This window comes from Anastrepha obliqua, chromosome 6, assembly GCF_027943255.1.
Source record: "Anastrepha obliqua isolate idAnaObli1 chromosome 6, idAnaObli1_1.0, whole genome shotgun sequence".
NCBI classification, from domain to species: domain Eukaryota; kingdom Metazoa; phylum Arthropoda; class Insecta; order Diptera; family Tephritidae; genus Anastrepha; species Anastrepha obliqua.
Window position 1 is genome coordinate 3,867,545 of NC_072897.1, and position 14,170 is coordinate 3,881,714.

The following is a 14,170-nucleotide window of genomic DNA, read 5'->3' on the forward strand; positions in this document are numbered from 1 at the left end:
GCAGTTCTGCAGCGTTCTAGACCGGACCATCGCTCCTTATGTAGATTGCCTACATAATCACTGATCCAATTTATGATTCCGGCGGAACTGTTTCCGATTATTGGCTCTGGCCCTGTGGGGGCACCGCCGATCCACGGTTGGTCAATTCGTCGGCAATTTCGTTTCCTTGAACACCGGAATATCCCGGAATCCATATAAGTACACGCCTGTTTTGTCTTGCGACAGAATTAAGTTTCTTCTTACATTCTTGAACAATCTTTGAGGTTTGCTTCGCGTTTTCCAGGGCCTCCAATGCAGCCTGACTGTCACTGAAGACTCCAATCTGTTTCCCGCGCCATCTATTCTCGATTATCCATTCGGCTACTTTCAGGATGGCAAAAACTTCTGTTTGGAAAACAGTTGCCATTTCCCCCATAGCATAGTGATACTTATTACTATCGTTTAAGTACCATCCGGCTCCAGACCCTATTTCATTCTTGGACCCATAGGTAAAGGAAATATCCGTGAAACCTCCCTGCGTGCATTCGAGCAATGGAGCAATGCTCACGCAATGGAAATCTGACATCAAATTTCCTTCCAAATGAAACTGTGGGTATCAGGTCATCTTTAGGTGCCAAAAACAGTGGATACTGCTCTGATAGCAACTTAAAGATTTCTCTGTGTCCCGAAGTTCCATCTTCGTGCCAGAAACCATATTTATGGACTCTACACATTGCTTTTATTGCTTCCTGTTGTATCTTAAGATCCAGGGGGAGCAAATCAAGCATAGCATTTAGGGCATCACCAGAGGTTGTACTCATGGCACCCGTGATACATAAACATACAATCCTTTGCAGCCTGTATATTCTCGGATTGTGGACTTAACCATGCTCCGTCGCCACCAGACCACATATCCATGCAAAGGACCACAGCAGGTTTCAGACCCCAGGTTTTACCAAAGGCTCTACGGCATTGCTGAAAAATCCTCAATGCGCTATTCACCTTCAGTGAAACGTGTGTCTCCCAAGTCAGCTTCTTATCCAAGATTACTCCTAGATATTTAACTTCATCGGAAAGACCAAGTGTCAAACCTTTTAGTGTTGGAAAACTAAGTCCATCATATCCCCGTTTTCCCGTAAACAAGACTACGGTTGTTTTGTTCCGATTAACGGAAAGACTTGTCTCATGCACCAGTCATCGATTTTGTCAAGAATCCTTTGCACTTTCGTGAAAAGCCTCCTTAAGGATTTATCCGATGTTAGCGCACAGACTTCGTCCGCATATGTTTGGACGTGAAAACCGAGTTCCTGCATCTCCGCTAGTAGAGAGTCTACGACGAAGCACCACAACAGCGGAGAAAGAACACCCCCTTGGGGACATCCTTGCGTGGCCCTGACGGTGATTAGTTCGTCACTGCTCCCACCAGCGGTTAACAGCCTCTCAGAGAGCATGGAATATATCCATTTTACAATGGTTTGATTAACTCCGCGTCCTTCGGCAGAAGAACATATCGAGCCGAAAGTGGCATTATCAAAAGCCCCCTCAATGTCCACAAATCTTCAATCTTGCTAACAAGATCGTGTAAGGCTAATTCACATAATTTTCCACTCTGGTAAGCGTGTTGATTTCTACTAAATGGACTTTTCGGCAATACCCACACTCGAATATGTTTCTCCACCACTCGTTCTAGACTTTTCAACATGAACGATGTCAAACTGATTGGCCTAAAACTTTTTGCTGGGGAATAGTCTTCTTTTCCTAGGTTCGGAATAAATACTACTTTAACGCGTCGCCATTGGTATATAACCAAATGCAAGACAGGCTGTGAAGATCCTTTTCAAGGCCCCAATCAGCCTGTCTCCTCCTTTTTTAAAAATTGCTGGATATATTCCGGCAGGTCCAGGAGACTTAAAGTTCTCAAGGGAAGACAAGGAAAACCTTATCGATTCCTTTGTCACTATCCGACTAGCAATATACCAGCTTTACCTAGAGGTTTCACCGTTGCTACCGTTATTGTTCATGCCACTCTCTACTTCAGAGAGAGTTCTACTACCCGGAAAATGGGTTTCGAGTAGAGCATTAAACGTTTCCGATTTGGAAATGGTGTATGAACCATCAGGTTCTCGAATGGAATCCAGCCTTACTGAGCGGTCTAGATGAAGGACCTTACAAAGTCTCGCTGTTTCCCTCATTTCTTCGACGTTACTGCAGAAATTTCTATAGGATTCAAGTTTGGCTTTCCGCACTTTTTCTAAAGCTTACTAATTGTTGTAAACTCAAAAGGAATCGAAATAAAAAGTACATCTAATTAAAGAATATTAAATTTAATTGGAACTCAGCTTACTTTACTCAATGAATGTGAAATTCATATTAAGAATGAAACTTACAAAAATTAAAAAAAATCATTTACACAAAAATATGTGGTACGTTACCTTGAATCCAATATCAATCACACAGAATTAATTATTAACCAAATTCAAAATGCTCAAAAAATTGAAGAACTGACCTTCCACAAAAAATTATATCAATTTAATATTTTTCTAACCATTTCATTCATTGTACAATAGTAACCACATTCGTTTTATTTATAATTTTTATTCATTTTTACAAATGAGCATAAAGCCATTGAACTTAATATAAATGCAAAAACCCAGGAGTGTTTTCAATCAAGGGAAGGGGGAGTTACGTCACTCGGCCATTCCACTCCAGATATTGAAGTTGACTGGTCGACGTAACACGACACCCAACCAAATAAGTGTCATTGCCCCACTTCATTTCAAAAGTGATATGCCAATTAACTTGCAATGTAAGAAGTGCAACGACACTTATGCAAATGTAGAAATGTAATATTAGTAATAAGAAATATTTCGTTGATTCACAGTGTAATTTCGATGACGTAGGCATAAGATGGCATAGTTGTAAGAACTCATTAACACATTGACTGCCACGACGGCCATATATGTGTGACACTGTACTATGCGGTTTACGCCACGTCGGACACATAGTATGTCCGACACGACTATTATTCTCTCTCGCCATGTCACACAGCAACGATTGACGATAAATATGATTTTATTGCAATAATAAAATATATGGCTTCCCATGAAATTTCTGTTATAGTGGCTTCGGCGCAGCTCAAAAAACAATTGGAAAAAATTGGTTTTGAAAAAAAATTTAATTCATTTTATTGTAGTAACAAAAAATTTTGTACATATTATTTTTACAAAGTAGTTATGCAAATGAAGCCATTAAACTTGTTTGTGGTGATTCCCAAAACATTCTAAACACATGAATGGCTCTTGGGGACAATCCGGGCAATACGTGTATACTCATTTAGCCTTCTTTCTGGCGATCTCCCTTCCTTCCATTTGTTTTATTCTGGAATAACATAAAGTACCTGTTCGACGTAATTTTGTATTACTTGCACTTAGTTTTATTTTTAAAATATGAATATTGCCTGATTTTGGCTTCATATGTTTTCCTGGCTTCTGTAAATTTAGAAGTGGTGAAGTAATTTGTTCTCTAAACCATCGTATTTGTGCATTATTTTTTTCGTAGCTTTCTTGTACACTACAAAAGCATTTACTACTGATAGTCAACGGATTCAAACACCAAAATACATTGTCGTCATATGACGTTGTTTGGTGTTTGTTTGCAAAAAACAACATACTCCCAATTGTTTTGTTTTTGCAAAACGAAGTAGAGCTTGTATGACGACGATGTATTTTGATGTTTAGCCAATGTTTTTGTCGTGCATGTATGCCCCCATGGCCCTGAGTTAAAAAAAGTCGGTAGGCGCCACGTCGAACATATGTGTGTGACATACTAATTAGTTAAAAACTGCCTGTTTCTATGCAGAAAATATTACCAGCACTACCCTAAATTCCAATTTTGACGTCTCTGATGAGATTTAAAAAAAAATGCTGTGGCCCCAGAGCATCTTATTTGCTGAAAGTGCCTTGGCAGTCAATGTGTTAAAGGATTGTATTGTATACCGTTGACAAATAAAGAGGCTAATTGGTTTTTTTAACACGCTTTTATTAGCTCGGGTTGTATGTACCTATGTATGAATGAATGTAACGGAATCTGCGAGCTTAATTTTCACTGGCTTCTAAAAAACTGATCGACTTGGAATTTTGCACACCTATCAAGGACCGATGACAATGCAATAATTTGATAAAAGTTTTCCATTATCCTTATTAGGATTGCCAGGATTAATATTTTCGTTTTTAGATCTTCTGTAGAAGAGTAAGAAAGACAGAGCTAACGCGCGGAGAGGCATGCGCACTGCACTCTCCGAGTTACTCTTACTGATTTCGGGAGTCTACGACTTACTCTTTCGAATTCGAACTTGCTCGGGTACGCGGCACTGCAGTACGAAAAGAAGGCTAAAACGTTTTCAGGGTAGTTGCATTCTCACTTTGTATAGTTTTTACACATGCGTAGATACTACAAGTCTCATACACGCAAATTTACTCTATTCAATTTTCATATAAGATGTAATTTTGTTAACTACAATAAAATAATCAAAACATAAATTTTGAAATTATTTTACGGAACAAAATTTTGGCAAGTAAAGAAGGAATTTATCATGACTATATTTTCATTTATAAAATCTTATCGATTAAAGTTAAAAACATCAAACTGGAACTTTACATCTCGCTTTGATTGTGTCAATATAATCCACGGTCTCCTTTTTCAGTGCTGAGAGTATCTATTCTGTGTCAAGGCCAATCTTTGGACATATAGTCGGTAAAGAAGGAATTAAATATAACACAACTAAATCGGACTATAAATCACTGACTAAATGAAAACAATAATTTTCATTCAGGAAAACAAGGCTCGACCTTCAATCAATGATCTATATGGTAAAAAGGATGTAACATATTGATTATGTCAGTATATTTTGTTGTTACCTCTCCGTTTCAGGAGTGGGGTAGCCGTTTCTCAGGCTCCCTCCACGAAATAAGTTTTTCATCCCGATTACTTCTTTATCACGGCCGATAACTGCATAGCTTTAGACTCACAGTCGATAAGAAAGGAATTAAATATAACACGAATATATCGAATCATTAATTCACTGACTGCAATGATAACAATAATTTTCATTCATAGTAAAAAATAGTTAAAAAAAAAACTAAAAAAAAGCTTTTATTGCTAATCGAACTAAAAAGTAGAAAATAAGAAATAGTTAAAAAAAACTAAAAAACACGCTTTTATTGCCAATCGAACTAAAAAGTAGAAAATAAATTTTAATGACAAAGAGACCTATAATGAAGTAATAGCAAATCGAACAATCAGTCATAGTCAACTATCTCAGAACAGAATTATAACAAAAATTAAGATACAAATAGAATAATTCAAATTAGAGTTAAAAGCGTGGGATGCATTTTGCTTCACTTTCATAACCCTCTGTACATAGGTAGTTGCCAATAGAATGATTGTAATATTTACTATATCAAATTCGATATTACATATTATAACATGTAAAAAGTGGGCACACGCTTCTTTTTCTGTTGAATGCATAGTTAATAATACCTAACAAACATTTTATGAGAATTAAGTCTACAAACCTGTTTTCTCTGCCGGTATCCATTTCATTTAGTTTTTACTTTGACGTTTTTCTTTACACTCGTAAGTATGGTTATTATCTCGGATTATTTTATAATCTCAGATTTTGGGAGAGAAATTTTGTATAGAAAATCTCGCTTTTTAATTACGGATTGGGAGTTATGCACCTCTCACAAACAAACTAAAGATGCTATTTTGCGAAAACTGTGAACATATGTATCATCGATACGAGTGTACCAACATAAAAAAAGAGGGGTGCATTTAAAGAAATTGGAAACTGTTTCTTTCGACAAGTCGAAAACAAAATTTGTCAGTAGTAATGTCTGGTTTGAAAGGTTTCGAAAAAGGTTTTCCTCACATAATATCCAAATTCACGGAGAGCGCGCCTCACTTGATGAAGATAGATATACAGCTGATCAAGTTTATATTGCGGAAGAAACTGGGTTATTTTGGCAGAAAATGCCTAAGTGAACATATTTGTCGAAGAGCAAGAGATCTATTGGTGGGTTTAAAGTATCTAAGGAGAGGATAACTTCGCTTGTTTGTAGTAATGCTTCTGGCGACCTCATAACAAAGCCAATGCTAATCAACCGTTTTTTAAGCCTACGGGTATTGAAAGGTATTGACTACACTTCCCGTTTACTGGAGAGCAAACAAATAAGCATAAGTCACAGCTGGTATATTTCACAGTTAGGTTAGGTTAGGTTGAAGCGGTTGTCCTGTGGGACACACTCAGGCTCATAGCCCATTGTGATGCCGCGTGGGAGCTTGTCCCTGTCTCTCCTAAAACCAGTGTGTGCTTTTCAAAAATTTTAAAATATTTCTGATTTCTGTAGAACTGAGATCTTCTAACTCATTAAAAAATTGTCTACCCAGAATAGTAAACCTGCGTATGGATAGAGCAGGGCAGTAGAACAGTAGGTGCGAGATTGTGTCTTCCTCGTCCTCATCAAGACAACTTCTACAGAAGTCATGTGTTTGCACACCCATTCTTTGGGCGTATCTACATATTAGGCAGTGCCCCGTTATGACTGAGATCAATGTGCTAAGACTGTGTTTATTTTGGCTTAGCAGAGATTCTGTGCGTTTAGCATTTAGAGTCGGCCACAGTTGACGGGCGATTTTGCAGGTGGCTTCATTACGCCATCATTCGTTTGCTTTCTTTACAATTTCTTCAAGGATGAGTAGCTTACATGTTTATAAGGGTGTCCCTATGTCATTATCTATGTGCTCATCAGACAATTTAGTACCGAGTTTTGCTAGATCATCGGCTCTACAGTTACCCTCAATGTCGCGATGGCCAGGAACCCATGTTACCTTTAGGTGAAATTACTCAGCCATCTCGTTAAGAAATGTGCGGCATTTCATGGCTACCTTGGAGTTGTCGACTGTTTTGTGAAGGATTTTATGGCCGCCTGGCTATCAGTGAAAATGTAAATATCATTTCCGGATATCGCATCACACTGTATCAATGTCGCGGCTTTTATTATTGCCATCAGTTCGGCTTGAAAGACACTACAGTAGTCGGGGAGCCGAAAACTTAAGGAGAACCCCAGATGTTCCTTAAACTTTGGGCCATCTGTGTATACATGGATGGACTCGCCCTGTCTCACATCGTCCCGTTCCCACTCTTCCCTTGAGGGAAGAAGGGTCGTAAACGAGGTAATGGCAAGTATAGGCGGGAGTGCATAGTCCACCAGTCCGAGAAGCCACAAAGTACCAGCCAGGATTTTACCGTGACCATAGTCCGGGTTTGACCACTTGTTTAGAATGCCTTATTGCCGCACTGCGTGCGTTATATATTGCCTGCAGATCTACCGGAAGGAGTTTTAATGTCGCATATAATGCTTTCGATGGTGTGGTTGGCATGGCGCCGGTTGTAAGAACAGATGCTAGTCTTTGCACCTTGTCAAGTTTCTTGATGTTCACACCCTTCTGAAGGGCATCGCACCATATTACAATACCATTGTAGAGAATTGGCCTAACCACTGCTGTGTAGAGCCAATGTATCACTCTGGGTTCCAATATCCATTTCTTCCCAATAAACCTTCCGCAGGAGTAAGTTGCGGTCATAGCTTTACGTGCTCTGTCTGCGACTGTGAGCCTCCAATTTAGCTTCCTATCTAGTATAAGTCCTAGATATTTTGCCCTTTCTATTACTCTAAGTGGTCCCTCTCCTAGGAATATTTGTTGAAGAGCAGGAGTTTTGTGACCCATTTGGGTGCGATTAATCGCTAGGGTGTATAGGTCCACGGAACGTTGGAACGTTGGCACCTTATTAGTTTGACGCGGGATTGAAACCATCCCGCATCCGACCAACTGGGTGGAGGTCCTGGATTTTCTTTCAGGACTCCAGTTTATCAGGTCTTAGTTTCCTTGAGAGATCGCACCATCCTGGGAACTGCAATCAATCACCGCCCGTATGTAGCTTTCTTTCGCTATATTCGGGAAGCACTTCTTTGCCTTGACATTTATCGTCTGAGTGGCGGACACCTTAGTTCGTTTGGCTTCAGCCGATGTCCCTTCACTCGATCGCTTGCGCTTGCCTTGTGCGGAGTCTATTTTGGCCTTCTCCCGGTGTTCGGTAATGAAGGCTTCAGCCCACGCCTTGGAGTCTGACTGTTCCTCCGTCAGATCCTCTTCTCTAGTGTCCTTCAGTCTCTCCAGGATTCTGAAGGCCGATCTTCTGGTACGACAGTACCTTTCAGACGCGCTTATATGCTTCCGGGGGTGGGTACTACCCGGAGCAGTGATAGTGCCAGAAGGGCGGACATCAGAAGCCATTGGCTTAGTCATGTGGTCCGATGCTGCCGACATTGGCGGGGGTGTTTTTCCTTTCGGAGTTCCCGTGCCACCTGGAGTGACAGGGACAGTAAGGTCTGCTTGTCTTCTGACAGGGCAGCTCTTGCTTCCCAAGGATTTTGTTGCGAGGGGGGGTCTACTGCTGGCACCAGACGTAGATGGTATGTCATCCTCAACTTGCCTTACGACAGGGTTGGGATTGTTGCCAGTAAGAGGTTTCGCTGCCGTAGAGGCAGTCCCTGAAGGGACGGAGCGGGAGTTAGGCCCTGGCTTGGCCACAGGCTTCACTCCGCATACGTTAATGGTCTTCCTTATTGAAAGACCTGACCTTCCTGAGGGATTTGGTCTTGATTTCGGGTTGCCTTGGTTGCCCGAGGCTAGGTTTTTTTTATTGATATTAATTTTTTATAATCGTCCGCACTGCTCGATATGGCGAGCGTGGCGGACTAGGATTTTTTAGGGGGGAAAGGGGAAGCGTCGACCATGGTAGTCCCCTCTACCATGGCAAGGTCATTCTACCTCTTGAGGTGACCCAGTTTCAGAAGGGCGCCGGATACCCGTAGCTGCAAACCATTCATTGGGCACGGTGACGCGTAACACCCTAGATTAGGAGGGTAAAGGAGAGGAGATGATAGGATAACAGGTTAGAGACTAACAGTGGGATGGTCGTCGGTCCGGTAATTTCCGCATGGTGATTGACTGGCCTCCGCCGTTCTCCGGATGGTTGGCCAGCCAATACCCATGTGGAGCTTCCCTCTTAGTTCGTGGTGGGTTTTTTTTTTTGCTCAACGTCCGTTATTGTTACTAAATCTACTACTACAGGAAAAGCTACTACATCTACTACTATGGAATTTCAGCTATTTAGTGCTATGCTTTCACTTTTTCGCCTTCTCTCCATTTGTCTCAAATCATTGAGTACGAACGCTGACAATTTTTTGATACAATCCCATACTTCTTTAAATTGTAGCATGTGTGGAACAACATTGTCCGGTGTTATTGGTTCTGCTATTTGGTTCTCCAACAACTCTCGTTCTTTATTATATCTTTGGCAGTGAAAGAAAATAAGTTCCTCATTTTCATTAGCCTTGGCACAAAATGAGCATATAACTCCATCATCATGGCCATAATTATGGAGGTATTCTCTAAAACAACCATGTCCTGTCAGGAACTGCGTCATATAAAAGTCGACATTACCCTGTTTTCTATCGACCCATGCCCGCACATCACTAATGAGTCGGTGTGTGCATCTCCCTTTGGTTGTTATATCCCAGCGTCTTTTCCATTTAGATAGACTCTCGTATCTGATTTCTTTGCGCTCCTCAGCTATTAACGACCAGCCAAGGTTTCGGCTTTTGTCATATATTCTCTTACTTTCCAGAGCCATTATATCAGGGGGCATTATGCCAGAAATTACCTCGATAGCTTCATGGGATCTAGTGCGAAAAGCGCTTGCGACTCTAATAGCGTTTAGTCGAAACAGAGATTTTGTACTCTTGCCGTATGTTTCGTATTTTAACGCTTGTCCCCATACAGGTGCAGCATGCATTATAATGGATTGGGTAAATTTTGCCAGTAGTAGCCTTCTGTTCTGGCTTGGCCCGCCTATGTTAGCCATTATTCGAGACAGCGCCGTGTTTACCCGTGCTGCTTTCTCACAAGCTTTTTCAATGTGCACTTTTAAGTTTAAGCGTGCATTAATCATGACTCCCAAGTATTTCAGGTATGGTTGGGTGTTGATGTTATGCCCGTCTATGCTTAGTGTGATGTTCTCAATTTTTTTTCTACTTGTGATCAAAACTGCTTCAGTTTTTCGGCCCGCAAGCTGTAGGTTTGACGATGTAAGCCAGTTTTTTAGTTTGTGAACTGTCGCACTACATATAGTCTTGATTTGATGAAGCTCTTTTGCCACTATTGCCAACGCAATATCATGCGCGTATCCGATTAATTGGATTGTTTTTGGTATAGGGATGCGGAGGATTCCATCGTAGAGCACATTCCACTATAGAGGGCCCAGCACAGAGCCTTGCGGTACTCCCCCAGTTGCTCTATATTGCTTAACTCCCTCGTCTGTGTCATAGAGTAGTATTGTATCTGACAGGTAGCTTTTTATCAAACGCAATAGATATGGTGGCGTGTCCAGGTTCCCTAAAGCTTGCATAATGTGGGGCCAGCATGCAGAGTTAAAAGCATTTTTTACGTCCAATGTTATGACGGCGTAATGCTCCTTGGTACCATGCATCCATCTTGTTCCTTCAATGGCATTTTCCGCTATTGATGTAAGCTTTTTTATTGCATCAACTGGCGAGCGCCCCCTGCGGAAACCATATTGGTTGTCGGACAAGCCTTCTTTTTCAATAAGGTGCTGCTCTAAACGATCAGCAATAAGCCGTTCGAAAATTTCGCCCATCGTATCAATCATACAGAAGGGTCGATACGAGCTTGGTTGACCAGGCGTCTTATTAGTTTTCGACAAAAGGACAAATCGTTGCTGTTTCCAAATTTTTGGGAAGACACCATCTCGAAAACACTTCTGATACGTCTCCGTGAAGAGTTTTGCACCTTCTTTCAGTTCGAGTTTAAGAGCTCAGTTAGCTATTCCATCTAGTCCTGGAGCTTTAGCGTTTCCAAAACGACCCAAGGCTGTATTTACCTCTGTTTCCGTGACAGTAGGTATATCTGTAATAAATGATGCGTTTGCTGGTAGTCGGTATTCTTGCTCATCTTCTTGTCTTGGGAAAAGGGTTTCCACAACCTTTTTTAAGATAACAGGACAAGTCGGCGTTTTTTTTTTGGCAACCACTAATCTTAGACATCACCAACTTATACGCTTCTCTCCACGGATTTTCATCAGCCTTGGTACACAGTTCTTTGTGCCTTGCTTTTTTTAATCGCATTTTTGAGGCCCTTGCGTTTTATTTTGAAAATTTCCCGCAGCCTTTCTCTTTCGCTTGTTCCTCTGCTTCTTTGGTATTGACGTCTAGCTTTGTGACAAGTGCCTCTGAGTTCAGCTATATCGCTGTTCCACCAGTATGTCGGTTTCCGTACGTAAGTGTGTTTTTTTCTGATCATTGCAGCATCACAGGCTTTGGTCAGGCGAGTTAACAGTCATTGCGCTTGCTCATTCGCGTCGTTTATGTTAGTTGGATGAGCGTTTAGCATAACTTTAAAAATCTCCTCGTCCATGGTTTCGATCTTCCACCCTTTTGTCTGGGATTTTTTAGGCTTGTTCTTTCCTTTACTTTATTTCGGACTCATTATTTCGATCATTATGGCCAAGTGGTCGCTGTGGGTATAAATGTCGCAAATCTGCCATTTTGTCCTTAAAGCTAGAGATCTGCTTATAAAAGCTATGTCAATAACGGAGCCCTGATCATTCTTCTCGAAAGTGTTCTTTCTTCCAGTATATCATAACAAAACGTCAAGTAAGGAGAAAGCTTTGAGCAGTGCTTTGCCTCGGTGGTTTGTACACTTACTTCCCCATTCTAAGGCCCATGCATTAAAGTCTCCAGCTGTTAAGTTTGCCGTTGTTGTCAAGGCTTCTCTGACCAGTTCGTCAAGAATCTTTTCAAATGCTGCTTGAGGTACGCTCGGCGGTATATAACAGCTATATATATGTACACCAGAAATTTTTGCACTGGTGTAGCTGGTCTTGACTGCAAGTTGCCCCTCTTGGATAGTCTTATCTCCTAGGACCCATATGGGCTGCCTTCCTTGTTGCATCCGAAACCCACGTTCCAGCGTCTGACTTGTTGTATTGTTCACATATTACCGCCACGTCTGCGTCCTGTTCGTACATCGTTTGCATTAGAAGATCTTGCGCTTCCCTGCAGTGATTTAAATTTATCTGGACCACTCTCATTTTCTTTTTGTTTTGCATGCTGTCTGGTAAATAGCGCAGTTTTTGCTACCCATTTGGTGCTTGAAGTTAAACCTTCCAGCTTTATTGCACACAATACAAAAAGGTTCCCTTTCACAGGTTTTTGCGAAGTGACCTTTTCCACCACATTTCATACAGAACTCACTCCTGTCTTCAGAATTTGTACATTTAGTTGCAGTATGTCCATATTCTAGGCATCTATAACACTTCGCAAGGTTCACGAATTCTGCAGAGAACACATCCAACAGTAATTTTTTCTGCGCTCAATAAGTAGCCGGCTTCTAGCGCTGGGAGGCTTATAGCGGCATTACATTACTTACATTTTTAATTAAGCTTTCGCTGAAGTTACTTAGTTCCTTGACTTGTGAGCGGATGGCATCGATTATATCATCCTTCGTAGTTATTTCGTCTACGTCAAGTATTTCTAGTGACTGTTCGTGTGTTAGCGCTTTTATTTCCGCCTGATCACCCAGTAACTTAGCAATCCCTTCTTTATATTCTCGGGCACGCCCTGTCTGTGCTCTTATAAGTTGCAGCAGTATATCTCCTTTGGCTGTCTTTCTGATTCGTGACACGTTTTCACCAAGCTGCTGGAGACCATCATCGTTTTTGACCGCCCTCAATATGTCGCTATATGACATGTTGCCAGTTTTTGTGATAACTATGGCATCAGGTCGCGGAGTGGGATTTATCTTCTTCTTGTTTTTGTTTTTGCTCTTTCGCGTCTTGAACTTGACCTTCACCCATGATATGGGGGCTAAACCAGCACTTAAGCCTCATCTCCGCGGCAAGGAGACTAAATTGATGAGGGTTGGTTTTACAACTGTTTGTACCAGAGGTCAAAAAGTACTCTAAAACCAAAAATATCAGTTTCAAGGCTTTACTCTTGATAGACAATGCTACAGGACATCCAGTAGACCTAGTTCAGTCAAACGTAAAAGTTCGTTTTTTACCACCTAATACAACATCAATATTACAACCACTTGGGTATTATAAAAACACTTAAATCTTATTACATACGTAGAACACTTGAACTTATATGGGAAAAATTTGAATGCAATCCCGATATGAAATTACCTGAAATGTGGAAAGATTTCTAAATTTTAAAACGTGTTGAGTTATTATTTTTTCTATTTGAAAATTAAAGTCCTCAACATTAATCGCTTGTTGGAAAAATATTTGGCCTGAAATCGTTTTGCAAGAAAATATTTCTGGTTCTATTAGTATAAATAACGAACCTATAGCTAACATTGCTAGATCAGTAGTTGGAGACGGATTTGACGTCCTGAACACAGAAGATATATAATATATGAATTAATAAAAGATGCAGACGATTTAGATGAGGAAGATTACAATTAGCTGATAAATCTGACGCAAATATTATAAATAGCAGTATCGAAGAATGCTCAGTGCAGATTATTGACGAAGTAGACGAAATTTTATGTATAGAAAACCTTAATAAAATAGTTAAACTGGGCAAACAATTGGAAACACTTGTTACGAATTGGGATTCTAATGCAGAGGGATCTACTGAATTTAAAATAGATCTTCAACACTGTCTTGCAACATATGTAAAAATGCAGAAAAAACATAAAATAGAACACGAAGAATCATTAAATAGTGAGATTTTAATTAAGGATGGCTTAATTAAGGAGGATGGTTCCATGTGTAGAAGTCCACGCAAGTGGGGAAAGTTACTGATCGCCATTCACTTGGGAGTGGCCAGGACGATTCTTCTACATATGGTTCAAGCAGCTCACAACGTCCGGGATTAGCCCACGTATCCTCTGGGTAGCTTCCGAACACCCGTTCGGGAGTGAGCTAACGTGAGAAGGCGAAGCATTCCAGGATAGCTGGTTGTGCGCTGGGTTTGGGACCCGCCACTTAAAAATCCCCCCCAATGAAAAGAATTAACAAGCCTCGGATGACAACTGCCTTTAC

At 40.8% G+C, this 14,170-nt stretch overlaps 1 long non-coding RNA gene across 1 annotated transcript; it reads left to right on the forward strand.

Moving 5' to 3' along the window:
- Positions 1–4,481: 4,481 nt before the first annotated feature.
- LOC129249838 (uncharacterized) lies at positions 4,482–5,085 on the forward strand. Its single transcript, XR_008582736.1, has 3 exons — positions 4,482–4,552; positions 4,682–4,847; positions 4,909–5,085. It is a non-coding gene; the product is annotated as an uncharacterized LOC129249838 (long non-coding RNA).
- The last annotated feature ends 9,085 nt before the right edge of the window (positions 5,086–14,170 follow it).